Raw genomic sequence first — 15938 nt, 5'->3', positions numbered from 1 at the left:
TATTTGAAATCTTTTCCCACAGACAGAACAGACAAACATTTCTCCTTCCACTTTCAAAGGCCGATGATATTCAGGTCCTGATGAATCGATTGACTCCGTCAGATCTTGACGCGATGTTTGGTTTGTGTTTCCTGTCTGAAAATCTGCCCTTCTAATACGCTGTAAAAGGAGATAACAAAACTCATCACTGTCAGTACAAGACGGAAATTCAGAATAGACACATCTAGTTTCTGTGGAACATTCATCTCTTGCACTTCCAAAGCTGTAAATCCCTGTCCCACACATTATCCCTCTTGCTGTCCGGAAATCCAAACCCATCGCACACTTCTAGACTGTTTCTCCTCCACTCCCAGTTTCCACCACCAATTCTGACTGGGTTCAGAAGTACACTCGCTGGTTCCCATCCCTTCCCTGCCCTGAAGGTACTGACACTGGCTGGGTTCAGTTCTACACTCACTGGTTCCCCTCTCCTGTAGGTGCTGACTCTGGCTGTGTTCAGTTCTATACTCACTGGTTCCCCTCCCTCTCCTCCCCTGAAAGCGCTGACTCTGGCTGTGTTCAGTTCTATACTCACTCTCCTCCAGATGCTGATTCTGGCTGGGTTCAGTTCAACACTCACTGATTCCCCTCCCTCTTATTCCCTGAATGTGCTGACTCTGGCTGGGTTCGGTTCGTCACAGACCCTAACATGGCTCACTTTGTCCCTGCACCAAGATGGCCACGCATGCGCAGTGCTACTCACTGAATCAAGATAGCGGAGCGCTGAACCTGCCTTCCTGTACCAAAATGGCCACCATTAGCCTGGGCCTGTGACCGGGAGAAAGCCCTATAGCTGCAATCACCGATATTCCGGTTATTATTCGGGGCTGACGGTGGGAACCGGTTGTTTATGAAGCCTCACCAGCTCCCCGCTGATCCATTACTCCCCTCCGCCCCATTGAAAATGATACCTCTGTGGAGCCTGTGCAAACCGTGTCTCCTCCGCCATTTCATGCATCACGTATGCTCCAAACACAGCCAGGGCCCGTGCCTGCGCACTGAGCTCCTGTAGTCTGGATGCGGCACAGTCTCCCCACGGGTCACGCTGGGTACATAAGACCATGAGAAATAGGAGCAGGAGTGGGCCACCCGGCCCCCCCCCGAGCCTGCTTCCCATTCAATAAGATCATGACTCATCGGTTCAGCTCCACTTCCCTGCCCGCTCCCCATAACCCCTTAATCCCTTATCGGTTAAAATACTGTCTATTTCTGTCTTAAATTTATTCAATAACCCAGCTTCCACAGATATCTGAGGCAGCGAATTCCACAGATTTACGTCCCTCAGAGAAGAAATTCCTCCTCATCTCAGTTTTAAATGGGCTGAGGAGAAAGGCTGCATTTGTGAATAGAACAGGATTTACTGGGATTGCACTGGGCACTGAACCATGTTCATTCTGGCAGCTCTTGTTTGTTTCTCATGATCTTAATAACCCCTATACCTGAGCTGGAGATTAATATTGTGTATAAATGTTGAAGAAATTATCTTTGTTTCTAACACAGTATATTGAATATTTGATCCCTCCATGATCAGAGGAGACCAATTGATGCCTGTTACCGACTGTTCCATTTTAGGGCTTTTTCTTCATCACTTCTCACCCAGTTTGCCTTCTATCATATCAAACCCCAAACTTGTTCCGTTTGAGTACATGACTTGTGGTTGAAGTGGACTGAACTGTAGTGTCTCACTTTAAACTCAGCTGAAATCCTTTGAACCATCCCTTTATTGAACTGTCTTGCAAAAATAACGGATTTCAAATCTTATGCATCAGTTGACCCGTTTTTGAAACCGATTTAATTTAAAAAATCTCATCCACACATTTTGCCTGTGAAATATTCTGATATTTGTCATTGTCATTGCCACAAACTCCGTTCCCTAGCCACTGACTCCATCCCTCTGCCCAACTTCTGTCTGAGGCGGAGCCAGACTGATCGTAACCTTGGTATCATACTTGACCCAGAAATAGGTTTTTGACCACATAGCCACAGCATAACAAAGACTGCCTATTTCCACCTCTAACATCGCCCATCTACGGTCTTGCCTCAGCTCATCCACTGCTGAAGCCCTCATCCATGCCTTTGTTACTTCTAAACTTGTCTATTCCAATGCACTCCTCCCACATTCTACCCTACATAAACTAGAGTTGATCCAAAAGTCGGCTGCTCGTGTCCTAACTCGCACCAAGTCCAGCTCACCCATCACCCCTGTGCTCGCTGACCTACATTGGCTTCTGGTTAAGCAATGCCTTGATTTCAAAATTCGAATACTTATTTTCAAATCCCCATGGCCTCGCCCCTCCCTAGTAAACTCCCCCACCCCCCTGCCCCATGAGATATCTGTCTTCCTGAGCATCCCTAATTATAAGTATTCAACCATTGGTGGCTGTGCCTTCTGTTACCCAGGCCCCAAGTTCTGGAACACCCAGCCTAAATCTTTCTGTCTGACCTGTGTATACCTGCCCTGGTAGTTTTTGATAGGATAGTGTAGAGCAAGCTTTTCTCTATCTAATCCATGCTGTATCTTCCCTCGGAGTGTTTGATGACACAGTGTAGAGAGGGATTTACTCTGTATCTAACCCCATGCCCTGGGTGTGTTTGATAGAACAATGTAGAGGGAGATTTATTCTGTATCTAACCCGCGCTTTACCTACCCTGGGATTGGTCGATGGGACAATGTAGAGGGATGTTTACTCTGTATTTAATCAGTGCTGTACTTGCCCTGGAAGTGTTTAATGGGCTAGTGTAGAGGGAGCGTTACTCTGTATGTAACTGGTGCTGCACCTGCCCTGGGAGTGCTGATGGACAGTGTACAGTGAGTCTTACTCTGTATCTAACCTGTGCTGTACCTGCGATGGGAATGTTTGATGGATCAGTTTATGGGGAGCTTTACTCTCTGACTAACCTGTGCTGTGCCTGTTGTGGGACTGTTTGATGGGACAGCATAGAGGGAGCTTTACTCTGTATCTAACCCACGCTGTACTTGTTCTGGCGTGTTTGATGGGACAGCATAGAGGGACATTAACTCTATATCTAACTAATGCTGTACCTACCTTGGGAGTGTTTGGGACAGGCTAGAGGGAGATTTAATCTTTAAGTAACCTGCGCTGTACCTGCCTGGGAATGTCTGGTGAGACAGTGTAGAGGGAGATGTACTCTGTGTCTAACCTGTGCTGTACCTGCCCTGGGAGTGTTTGATGGGACAGTGTAGAGGGAGCTTTATTCTGTATCTAACCTGTGTTGTGCCTGTCCTGGGCATTTTTGGATTGGCTTTTTAGAGAGAGGTTTACTCTGTATCTAACCCTGTGCTGTACCTGCCCTGGGATTGTTTGTTGCGACAGGTTGGAGGGAGAAATTATTCTGTATTTATCCCGTACTGTTCCTGCCCTGGAGTGCTTGGGGGAGATGTACTCAGTGTCTAACATGTGTTGTACCGGCCCTGGCAGTGTTTGATGGGACAATGTTGAGGGATCCTTACTGTGTATTTAATCTGTGCTGTACCTGCCCTGGGAGTGTTTGATGGGTCAGCGTAAAGTGAGCTTTAAATTGTAACCCTTGCTGAACCTGCCCTGGGATTCTTTAGGACAGTGTAGAGGGAGCTTTACTCTGTATATAACCTGTGCTGTACCTGCCCTGGGATTGTTCAGAACAGTGTAGAGGGAGCTTTACTCTGTATATAACCCGTGCTGTACCTGCCCTGGGATTGTTTAGAACAGTGTAGAGGGAGCTTTACTCTGTATCTATCCTGTGATGTTGTTGCCCTGGGAGTGTTTGATGGAACAGTGTAAAGGGTGCTTTATTCTGTATCTAACCAATGCAATATCTACTCTGGAATGCTTGTGACAGGGCAGACGGAAATATACTCTGTATCTAACCTGTATTGTAACTGCCCTTGGAATGTCTGGTGGGACAGTATTGAGGGAGCATTACTCTGTATCTAAGCAAGGCAAGTATATCCTTCCTTCGATAAGGAGGGCAAAACTGTGCACAGTAGTCCAGATGTGGTAACAGAGTAAAAGGTTATGGGAAGCATGCAGGGAAGAGGAGCTGAGCGTATGAGTCATGATCTTATTGAATGTGGAGCAGGCTCGGGGGGGCCGGGTGGCCCACTCCTGCCCCGATTACTCATGGTCTTATGTACCCAGCGTGCCCCGCGGGGAGAATGTGCCGTATCCAGACTACAGGAGCTCAGTGCGCAGGCCCTGGCTGTGTTTGGAGCATGCGCGGTGACGGAGGCAACACGGGGTTCGCACAGGCTCCCCAGAAGTGTCATTTTGAGCGGGACGGAGGGGAGTAATAGACCAGCGGGGAGCCGGGGAGGCTTTATAAACAACCGGTGCATGCCGCAAGTTTGGAATAATAACCGGAATATCGGCGGTTGCAACTTCGGGGCTTTGTTCCGGTCACAGGCTCAGGCTAACGGTAGCCATCTTGGTGTAGGCAGTCAGTTTCAGCGTTCCGCCATCTTCATTGAGTAGCACGGCGCATGTGCGGCCATCTTGGTGCAGGAACAAAATGAGCGATGGCAGTGTGTTGAAGAGAAACCAGCCAGAGTCATTACCTTCAAGGGAAGGAAGGGGAACTAATGAGTGCAGAACTGAACCCAGCCAGAGTCAGCACCTTTTGGGGACAGGAGGGAGGGGAATCAGTGAGTGTAGAACTGAACCCAATCAGTCTACACTTTCAGGGGAGGGGGGGAGAGGAACCAGTGAGTGTTGAGCTGAGCCCAGCCAGAGTAAGTATCATCAGGGGAGGAGAGGGAGAGAAAACCAGTGATTGTAGAACTGAACCCAGCCAGAGTCAGCTCCTTTAGGAGAGGCAGGGGAACCAGTGAGTGTAGAACTGAACCCAGCCAGAGTCAGCACCTTCAGGGAAGGAGAGGGTGGGGACGCAGTGAGTGTAGAACTGAACCCAGCCAGAGTCAGCACCTTCAGGGAAGGAGAGGGAGAGGACACAGTGAGTGTAGAACTGAACCCAGCCAGAGTCAGCACCTTCAGGGGAGGAGACGGAGGGGAACCAGTGAGTTTAGATCTGAACCCAACCAGAGTCAGTACCTTCAGGGGAGGAGAGAGATGGGAGGGAGGGGAACCAGTGAGTGTAGAACTGAAACCAGCCAGAGTCAGCACCTTCTGGGGAGAGGGAAACCAGTGAGTGTACAACTGAACCCAGCCAGCATCAGCATCTTCAAAGGAGGAGCGGGAGAGGAACCAGTGAGTGTAGACCTGAACCCAGCCAGAATTGGTAGTGAAAACTGGGAGTAGAGAAGAAACAGTCTAGAAATGTGCGATGGGTTTGGATTTCAGCACAGCAGATAGGACAATGTGTGGGACAGGGATTTACAGCTTTGGAAGAACGAGAGAGGAAAGAATGTTCCATGGAAACTAGATGTGTCTATTCTGAATTTCTGTCTTGTACTTAGTGATGAGTTTTGTTATCTCCTTTTACAGCGTATTAGAAGGGAAGATTTTCAGACAGGAAACACAAACCTAACATCACGTCAAGATCTGACGGAGTCAATCGATTCATCAGGACCTGAATATCATCGGCCTTTGAAAGTGGAAGGAGAAATGTTTGTCTGTTCTGTCTGTGGGAAAAGATTTCAAATATCAGTGTGACTGGAAAAGCACCAAGACACACACACCTGAGTGAGACTGTTCCAGTGCACTGCCTGTGGAAAGAATTTTAACCAGTTACACAGCCTGAAAAAACATCGCACCATTCACAGCGCAGAGAAACTGTAAACGTGTTGTGTGCGTGGGCGAGGCTTCAACTGATTGTCCAACCACGGAGAGTCACAAGGATACCCGCACCCTGGAGAAACCGTGGAAATGTGACTGTGGGAAGGTATTCAGATCACCGTCTGAGCTGGAAATTCATCGACGCAGTCACACTGGGGAGAGGCCGTTCACTTGCCCCATGTGTGGGAAGGGATTCACTGAGTCATCCCAACTTGGAACTCACCAGCGAGTTCACACTGGGGAGAAGCCATTCACCTGCTCGGAGTGTGGGAAGAGATTCACTCGGTCATTCAACCTGCTGACACACCAGCGAGTTCACACTGGGGAGAGGCCATTCACCTGCTCGGAGTGTGGAAAGAGATTCACTCGGTCATTCAACCTGCTGACACACCAGCGAGTTCACACCGGGGAGAGGCCATTCACCTGCTCGGAGTGTGGGAAGCGATTCACTTGTTCATCCGACCTGCTGAAACACCAGCGAGTTCACACTGGGGAGAGGCCATTCCCCTGCTCGGAGTGTGGGAAGCGATTCACTTGGTCATCCGACCTGCTGACACACCAGCAAGTTCACACTGGGGAGTGGCCGTTCACCTGCTCGGAGTGTGAGAAGGGATTCACTCGGTCATCCGACCTGCTGAAACACCAGCGAGTTCACACTGGGGAGTGGCCATTCACCTGCTCTGAGTGTGAGAAGGGATTCACTCGGTCATCCGACCTGCTGAAACACCAGCGAGTTCACACTGGGGAGAGGCCATTCACCTGCTCGGAGTGTGGGAAGGGATTTACTTGTTCATCCAACCTGCTGAAACACCAGCGAGTTCACACTGGGGAGAGTCCGTTCATCTGCTCTGTGTGTGAGAAGGGATTCACTCGGTCATCCGACCTGCTGAGACACCAGCAAGTTCACACTGGGGAGAGGCCATTCACCTGCTCGGACTGTGGGAAGGGATTCACTCAGTCAGCCCACCTGCTGAGACACCAGCGCATTCACACTAGGGAGAGTCCGTTCACCTGCTCGGACTGTGGGAAGGGGTTCACTCGGTCATCCCACCTGCTGAGACACCAGCGAGTTCACAAGTGACTGCAGAGGTTGGAACCTGCTGTTATTGTTGCTGTTAATCACATCCCGACTGAACCATGTCCATTCTGACAGTTGGGGGTTTGTTTCTGCTGATGTTAATAACCCTATAACTGGGCTGGACTTTAATATTCTGGATATATTGCTGATTGTGTTCTTGGGTGCAGTGTCCATTTAAGAAACGCTGTGTGTTATCTTTCCCCTTAATTCAGTGACTCTCAACAGAAATTCAGTTTGCAATAAAATTAAGAACTTTGACTTTAATCCTGAATTGATCTTTGGTACAAAATCTACAATAATGTGAAAGTTTCCACTGAATAAAATCTCCAATTAGAAAGCTTGCTGACAATTCTTACTGACTTGCACATTACACACAGTGGCCCCTCCATTATCCACCAGAAAGGGGAATGGGAATTGGTGGGAATCAGTGTCCCCAAATGTTGCCCCTCCCGTCTGGTGTAGCAATCCCCTCGGCACGGGAATGGAGACAAGTCCAGACCAAAACTGTACGCAGTACTCCAGGTGTGGACCTACCAACGCCCCGTACAGTTGTAGCAGGACTTCCCTACTTTTACACTGCATCCACCTTGCAATAAAACATTCCATTTGTCTTCCTGATTACTTGCTGTACCTGCATGCTAACTTTTTGAGTTTCATGTACAAGAACCCCCAGATCCCTCTGTACTACAGCATTTTGTAATCGTCCCCATTTAAATAATTTACTTTTTTATTTTACCCACCAAACGAGATAACCTGATATTTTACCACATTGTAGTCCATCTGCCAGATTTTTGCCCACTCACTGAGCCTGTCTATATCCCTTTGTAGATTCTTTGCGTCCTCCTCACAACTTACTTTCCCTATCTTTGTATCATCAGCAAATTTGGCTGCGTTACACTCGGTCCCTTCATCCAAGTCATTAATATAAATAGTTAATAGTTGAGGCCCCAGCACTGATCCCTGCGGCACCCCACTAGTTACTGATTGCCAACCTGAAAATGACCCATTTATCCCGACTCTCTGTTTTATGTCAGTGAGCCAATCCTCTATCCGTGCTGATATATTACCCCCAACCCTGTGAGCTTTTAGCTTGTGCAGTAACCTTTAGTGTGGCATCTTATCGAATGCTTTCTGGAAATGCAAATATACAACATCAACTGGTTCTCCTTCATCCACTCTGCACGTTAGATCCCCTAACAACTCCAGCAAATTTGTTATTCATGATTTCCCTTTCATAAAACCATGCTGACTCTGCTTGACTGCAATATGATTTTCTTTATGTCCTGCTACTACTTTGTTAATGATTTACTCCAGTATTTTCCCAATGACAGATGGTAGGCTAACTGGTCTATAGTTTCCTGCTCTCTGTCTCCCTCCTTTCTTAAATAGGGGTGTCACATTTGCAGTTTTCCAGTCCGCTGGGACCTCTCCAGAATTCAGGGAATTTTGGTAGATTACAACCAATGCATCCACTATCTCTGCAGCCACTTCTTTTAAGACCCGAGGATGCATGTCATCAGGTCCAGGGGACTTGTCCACCTTTAGTCCCATTAGTTTGATTAGTACTTTATCTCTAGTGATAGACTGTTTTAAGTGAACCCTCTGCAATAGCTCCTTGATTATCAAATGTTTTTAGTGTCCTCTCCTGTGAAGACCGACACAAAATATTTGTTCAAAGTCTCTGCCATTTCCGTGTTTCCCATTATTAATTCTCCAGTCTCATCTTCAAAGGGACCAACGTTTACTTTAGCTACTCGTTTCCTTTTTATATACCTGTAGAAACTCTTACTGTCTGTTTTTATATTTCTTGCTATTTTGCTCTCATCTGCTATCTTCCCTGTCTTTATCATTTTTTTTAGTCGTCCTTTGCTGGTTTCTGAAAATTTCCCAATTCTCTGGCCTTCCACTGTCCTTCCCAACATTATATGCCTTTTTGTTCAATTTGATACCATCCTTTACTTCCTTAGTTAGCCAGGGATGGTTCATCCTTCTCTTAGCATCTTTATTTCTCACTTGAATAAATCTTTGCTGAGAAGTTATGAAATATCTCCTTAAATGTTTGCCACTGCGTTTCTACAGTCTTACCCTTCAACATATTTTCCCAGTGCACTTGGTGTCAGTGACAAGGGTTGGTTTATATCACATGGGAGGAGATTGGTGTCAGTGACTGTGGGGTTGGTTCAACCTTCTTTGACCTGACCAAGACCTTTGACACTCAACCATGAGGGATTATGGAGTGTACTCTTCAAATTCGGCTGTCCTCAAAAATTTGTCACCATTCTCCGCTTGCTTCATGATAACATGCAAACCGTGATCCTGACCAATGGATCCACCACAGACCCAGTTCATGTACGGACCGGGGAGAAGCAAGGCTGTGTCATTGCACCGATGCTCTTCTCGATCTTCCTTGCTGCAAAGCTACATCTCACCGTCAGTAAGCTTCCCGCTGGAGTAGGGATAATCTATAGAACAAACGGGAAACTGTTCAACCTCCATCGCCTTCAGACCAGATCCAAGGTCGTGCCATCCTCTGTCCTCGAATTACAATATGCAGATGATGCTTGCGTCTGTGCTCACTCGGAGGACGAACTCCAAACCATCGTCAACACGTTCACCGTAGCGTCTGAGAGCATAGGCATTACACTAAACACCCATAAAACAAAGGTGCTCTGTCAACCTGCCCCCACCATACAGCACAGCATCCCCCCCTCCCCGATTATCAAAATCCATGTTGGCAGTCGGAGGAGGGTGTCCGGGGAGACCGAGGAGGCCTATAAAAGGCCCGAGAGTCCAGGAGTTCGGGCGGCAGTCGGAGGAGGGTGTCCGGGTAAATCGAGGAGGCCTATAAAAGGCCCGCGAGTTCAGGAGTTCAGGCGGCAGTCGGAGGAGACGGGTGTCCGGGGAGATCGAAGGGGCCTATAAAAGGCCCGCGAGTCCAGGAGTTCGGGCGGTAGTCGGAGGAGGAGGCGGGAGTCCGAGGAAATTGAGGAAGCCTATAAAAGGCCCAAGAGTCCAGGAGTTCGGGCGGTAGTCGGAGGAGGTGGGAGTGCGGGGAGATCGAGGGGGCCTATAAAAGGCCCGAGAGTCCAGGAGTTCGGGCAGTAGTCGGAGGAGGCGGGAATCCGGGGAGATCGAGGAGGCCAGCTGGTGCAGCTGCTGGGGCAGAAGGTAAACAAAGAAGTAGAAAGAAATCGAAAGGTGACGTCGCAGCCAAGGGGGTAAGTGATTTGCTGGTGATTGGTGAGCAGTTTTTCTTTTTCTTTACCTTTATCAGTAGGTAACCTTTATCATTGTTGTTACCAAATTAAGTTAATCTCGGGGTTAAGTCATGGCAGGAGAGCTCGGCATTGTGTCATGCTCCTCCTGTGCGATGTGGGAAGTCAGGGACGCTTCCAGTGTCCCTGACGACTACATGTGCAGGAAGTGTATCCTGCTGCAGCTCCTGACAGACCGCATTGCGGCACTGGAACTGCGGGTGGATTCACTCTGGAACATCTGCAATGCTGAGGATGCCGTGAATAGGACTTTTAGTGAGTTGGTCTTACCGCAGGTAAAGGTTACACAGACAGATAGGGAATGGATGACCAACAGGAAGAGCAGTGGAAGGAAGGTAGTGCAGAGGTCCCCTGCGGTCATCCCTTTCCAAAACAGATACACCGCTTTGGGTATTGTTGGGGGGGGATGAGTCATCAGGGCAGGGCAGTAGCAGCCAAGTCCATGGCACTGTGAGCGGCTCTGCTGCACAGGAGGGCAGGAAAAAGAGTGGGAGAGCTAAAGTGATAGGGGATTCTATTGTAAGGGGAATAGATAGACATTTCTGTGGCTGCAATCGAGACTCCAGATGGTATGTTGCCTCCCTGGTGCAAGAGTCAAGGATGTCTCGGAGCGGTTGCAGGACATTTTGGAGTGTGGGGGAGAACAGCCAGTTGTCGTGGTGCATATAGGTACCAACGATATAAGTAAAAAAAAACGTGATGAGGTCCTACAAGCTGAATTTAGGGAGCTCGGAGTTAAATTAAAAAGTAGGACATCAAAGGTAGTAATCTCAGGATTGCTACCAGTGCCACGTGCTAGTCAGAGTAGGAATCACTGGTTAGCTCAGATGAATACGTGACTACATTGGAACCGGTTCTGGGGAAGGTGGGACCAGTACAAACCGGACGGTCTGCACCTGGGCAGGACCGGAACCAATGTCCTACGGGGAGTGTTTGATAGTGCTGTTGGGGAGGGGTAAAACTAATATGGCAGGGGGATGGGAACCTATGCAGGGAGACAGAGGGAAGTGGAATGGGGGCAGAAGAAAAAGGTAAAAAGAAGAAAAGTAAAAGTGGAGGGCAGAGAAACCCAAGGCAAAAATCAAGAAGGGCCACATTACAACAAAATTCTAAAAGGGCAAAGTGTGTTAAAAAGACGAGCCTGAAGGCTCTGTGCCTCAATGCAAGGAGTATTCATAATAAGACGGACGAATTAACTGCACAGGCAGCAATTAATGAATATGATAAAATTGGCATCACGGAGACATGGCTCCAGGGTGTTCAAGGCTGGGAACTCAACATCCAGGCGTGTTCAACATTCAGGAAGGATAGACAGAAAGGAGAAGGAGGTGGGGTAGCGTTGTTGGTTAAAGTGGAAATTAATGCAATAGTAAGGAAGGACATTAGCTTGGATAATGTGGAATCTGTATGGGTGGAACTGCGGAATACCAAAGGGCAGAAAACGCAAGTGGGAGTTGTGTACAGACCACCAAACAGTTGTAGTGAGGTTGGCGACAACATCAAACAAGAAATCAGGGATGCGTGCAATAAAGGTACAGCAGTTATCATAGGCGACTTTAATCTACATATTGATTGACCTAACCAAACTGTTAGCAATACGGTGGAGGAGGATTTCCTGGAGTGTATTAGGGATGGTTTTCTGGACAAATATGTCGAGGAACCAACCAGAGGGCTGGCCATCCTAGACTGGGTGATGTGTAATGAGAAAGGGCTAATTAGCAATCTTGTTGTGCGAGGCCCCTTGGGGAAGAGTGACCATAATATGGTAGAATTCTTTATAAGATGGAGAGTGACACAGTTAATTCAGAGACTAGGGTCCTGAACTTAAGGAAAGGTAACTTCAATGGTATGAGACGTGAATTGGCTAGAATAGACTGGCAAATGATATTTAAAGGGTTGACAGTGGATAGTCAATGGTAAACATTTAAAGATCACCTGGATGAACTTCAACAATTGTGCATCCCTGTCAGGAATAAAAATAAAACGGGGAAGGTATCTCAACTGTGGCTAACAAGGGAAATTAAGGATAGTGTTAAATCCAAGGAAGAGGCATATAAATTGGCCAGAAAAACCCACCCCACAGTCACTGACACCAATCTCCTCCTGTCTGATATAAACCCATCCCACAGTCACTGACACCAATCTCCTCCTGTCTGATATAAACCCACCCCACAGTCACTGACACCAATCCCCTCCTGTCTGATATAAACCTATCCCAAATTCACTGACACCAATCCCCTCCTGTCTGATATAAACCCACCCCACAGCCAGTGACACCATAGAAACATAGAAAATAGGTCCAGGAGTAGGCCATTTGGCCCTTCGAGCCTGCACCGCCATTCAATGAGTTCATGGCTGAACATGCAACTTTAGTACCCTATTCCTGCTTTCTCGCCATACCCCTTGATCTCCCTAGTAGTAAGGACTACATCTAACTCCTTTTTGAATATATTTAGTGAATTGGCTTCAACAACTTTCTGTGATAGAGAATTCCACAGGTTCACCACTCTCTGGGTGAAGAAGTTTCTCCTCATCTCGGTCCTAAATGGCTTACCCCTTAATCTTAGACTGTGACCCCTGGTTCTGGACTTCCCCAACATTGGGAACATTCTTCCTGAATCTAACCTGTCTAAACCCGTCAGAATTTTAAACGTTTCTATCAGATCCCCTCTCATTCTTCTGAACTCCAGTGAATACAAGCCCAGTTGATCCAGTCTTTCTTGATATGTCAGTCCCGCCATCCCGGGAATCAGTCTGGTGAACCTTCGCTGCTCTCCCTCAATAGCAAGAATGTCCTTCCTCAAGTTAGGAGACCAAAACTATACACAATACTCCAGGTGTGGCCTCACCAAGGCCCTGTACAACTGTAGTAACACCTCCCTGTCCCTATGCTCAAATCCCCTCGCTATGAAGGCCAACATGCCATTTGCTTTCTTAACCGCCTGCTGTACATACATGCCAACCTTCAATGACTGATGTACCATGACACCCAGGTCTCGTTGCACCTCTCCTTTTCCTAATTTGTCACCATTCAGATAATAGTCCATCTCTTTGTTTTTACCACCAAAGTGGATAACCTCACATTTATCCACATTATAATTCATCTGCCACGTATTTGCCCACTCACCTAACCTATCCAAGTCACTCTGCAGCCTCATAGCATCCTCCTCACAGCTCACACTGCCACCCAACTTAGTGTCATTCGCAAATTTGGAGATACTACATTTAATCCCCTTGTCTAAATCATTAATGTACAATGTAAACAGCTGGGGCCCCAGCACAGAACCTTGCGGTACCCCACTAGTCACTGCCTGCCATTCTGAAAAGTACCCATTTACTCCTACTCTTTGCTTCCTGTCTGCCAACCAGTTCTCAATCCACGTCAGCACACTACCCCCAATCCATGTGCTTTAACTTTGCACAATAATCTCTTGTGTGGGACCTTGTCGAAAGTCTTCTGAAAGTCCAAATACACCACATCAACTGGTTCTCCCTTGTCCACTCTACTGGAAACATCCTCAAAAAATTCCAGAAAATTTGTCACGCATGATTTCCCTTTCACAAATCCATGCTGACTTGGACCTATCATGTCACCTCTTTCCAAATGCGATGCTATGACATCCTTCATAATTGATTCCATCATTTTACCCACTATCGATGTCAGGCTGACCGGTCTATAATTCCCTGTTTGCTCTCTCCCTTCTTTTTTAAAAAGTGGGGTTACATTGGCTACCCTCCACTCCATAGGAACTGATCCACAGTCGATGGAATGTTGGAAAATGACTGTCAATGCATCCGCTATTTCCAAGGCCACCTCCTTAAGTACTCTGGGATGCAGACCATCAGGCCCTGGGGATTTAGCGGCCTTCAATCCTATCAATTTCCCCAACACAATTTCCCGACTAATAAGGATTTCCCTCAGTTCCTCCTTCTTACTCGACCCTCTGACCCCTTTTATATCCGGAAGGTTGTTTGTGTCCTCCTTAGTGAATACCGAACCAAAGTACTTGTTCAATTGGTCTGCCATTTCTTTGTTCCCCATTATGACTTCCCCTGATTCTGACTGCAGGGGACCTACGTTTGTCTTTACTAAACTTTTTCTCTTTACATATCTATAGAAGCATTTGCAGTCCGTTTTAATGTTCCCTGCAAGCTTTCTCTCGTACTCTATGTTCGCTGCCCAAATCAAACCCTTTGTCCTCCTCTGCTGAGTTCTAAATTTCTCCCAGTCCCGGGTTTGCTGTTATTTCTGACCAATTTGTATGCCACTTCCTTGGCTTTAATAAAATCCCTGATTTCCCTTGATAGCCACGGTTGAGCCACCTTCCCTTTTTTATTTTTACGCCAGACAGGGATGTACAATTGTTGTAGTTCATCCATGCGGTCTCTAAATGTCTGCCATTGCCCATCCATTTTCAACACCTTAAGTATTATTCGCCAATCTATCCTAGCCAATTCACGCCTCATACCTTCAAAGTTACCCTTCTTTAAGTTCTGGACCATGGTCTCTGAATTAACTGTTTCATTCTCCATCCTCTCCTGTCTGATATAAACCTACCCACAGTCACTGACACCAATCCCCTCCTGTCTGATATAAACCCACCCCACAGTCACTGACACCAATCTCCACCTGTCTGATATAAACCTAACCACAGTCGCTGACACCATAGAAACATAGAAAATAGGTGCAGGAGTAGGCCATTCGGCCATTCGAGCCTGCACCGCCATTCAATAAGATCATGGCTGATCATTCCTTCAGTACCCCTTTCCTGCTTACTCTCCATATCTCTTGATCCCCTTAACCGTAAGAGCCATATCTAACTCCCTCTTGAATATATCCAGTGAACTGGCATCAACAACTCTCTGCGGCAGGGAATTCCACAGGTTAACAACTCTCTGAGTGAAGAAGTTTCTCCTCATCTCAGTCCTAAATGGCCTACCCCTTATCCTAAGATAATGTCCCTTGGTTCTGGACTTCCCCAACATCGGGAACATTCTTCACGTATCTAACCTGTCCAGTCCCGTCAGAATCTTATAAATTTTATGAGGTCCCCTCTCATCCTTCTAAACTCCAGTGTGTAAAGGCCCAGTTGATCCAGTCTCTCCTCATATGTCATTCCTGCCATCCCTGGAATCAGTCTGGTGAACCTTCGCTGCACTCCCTCAATAGCAAGAACATCCTTCCTCAGATTTGGAGATCAAAACTGTACACAATATTCCAGGTGAGGCCTCACCAAGGCCTTGTACAGCTGCATTAAGACCTCCCTGCTCCTATACTCCAATCCCCTAGCTATGAAGGCCAACATACCATTTGCCTTCACCACCTACTGTACCTGCATGCCCACTTTCAGTGACTGATGAACCATGACACCCAGGTCTCGTTGCACCTCCCCTTTTTCTAGTCTGCCGCCATTCAGATAATATACTGCCTTCGTGTTTTTGCCCCCAAAATGGATAACTTCACATTTATCCACATTATACTGCATCTGCCATGCATTTGCCCACTCACCTAACCTGTCCAAGTCACCCTGCAGCCTCTTAGCGTCCTCCTCACAGCTCACACTGCCACCCAGTTTAGTGTCATCCGCAAACTTGGAGATATTACACTCTATTCCTTCATCTAAATCGTTAATGTATATTGTAAAGAGCTGGGGTCCCAGCACTGAGCCCTGCGGCACTCCACTAGTCACTGCCTGCCATTCTGAAAAGAACCCATTTATCCCGAATCTCTGCTTCCTGTCTGCCAACTAGTTTCCGATCCACGTCAGTATATTACCCCCAATACCATGTGCTTTGATTTTGCACACCAATCTC

The 15938-nt window shown here is 47.3% G+C and overlaps 1 long non-coding RNA gene and 1 pseudogene across 1 annotated transcript in view; both read left to right on the top strand.

Moving 5' to 3' along the window:
* Nucleotides 1-15938, top strand: part of LOC139232625 (uncharacterized) — a 973018-nt gene that overhangs the window by 38064 nt on the left and 919016 nt on the right. The gene's annotated exons all lie outside the window — the stretch shown is intronic.
* Nucleotides 4033-15938, top strand: part of LOC139233052 (zinc finger protein 850-like) — a 77923-nt pseudogene continuing 66017 nt past the window's right edge.

The sequence above is a fragment of the Pristiophorus japonicus genome, chromosome 20 (genome assembly GCF_044704955.1).
Source record: "Pristiophorus japonicus isolate sPriJap1 chromosome 20, sPriJap1.hap1, whole genome shotgun sequence".
Taxonomy (NCBI): Eukaryota; Metazoa; Chordata; class Chondrichthyes; family Pristiophoridae; genus Pristiophorus; species Pristiophorus japonicus.
Note: the sequence above shows the minus strand (reverse complement) of the source record. Positions and strands in the feature narration are given on the sequence as shown.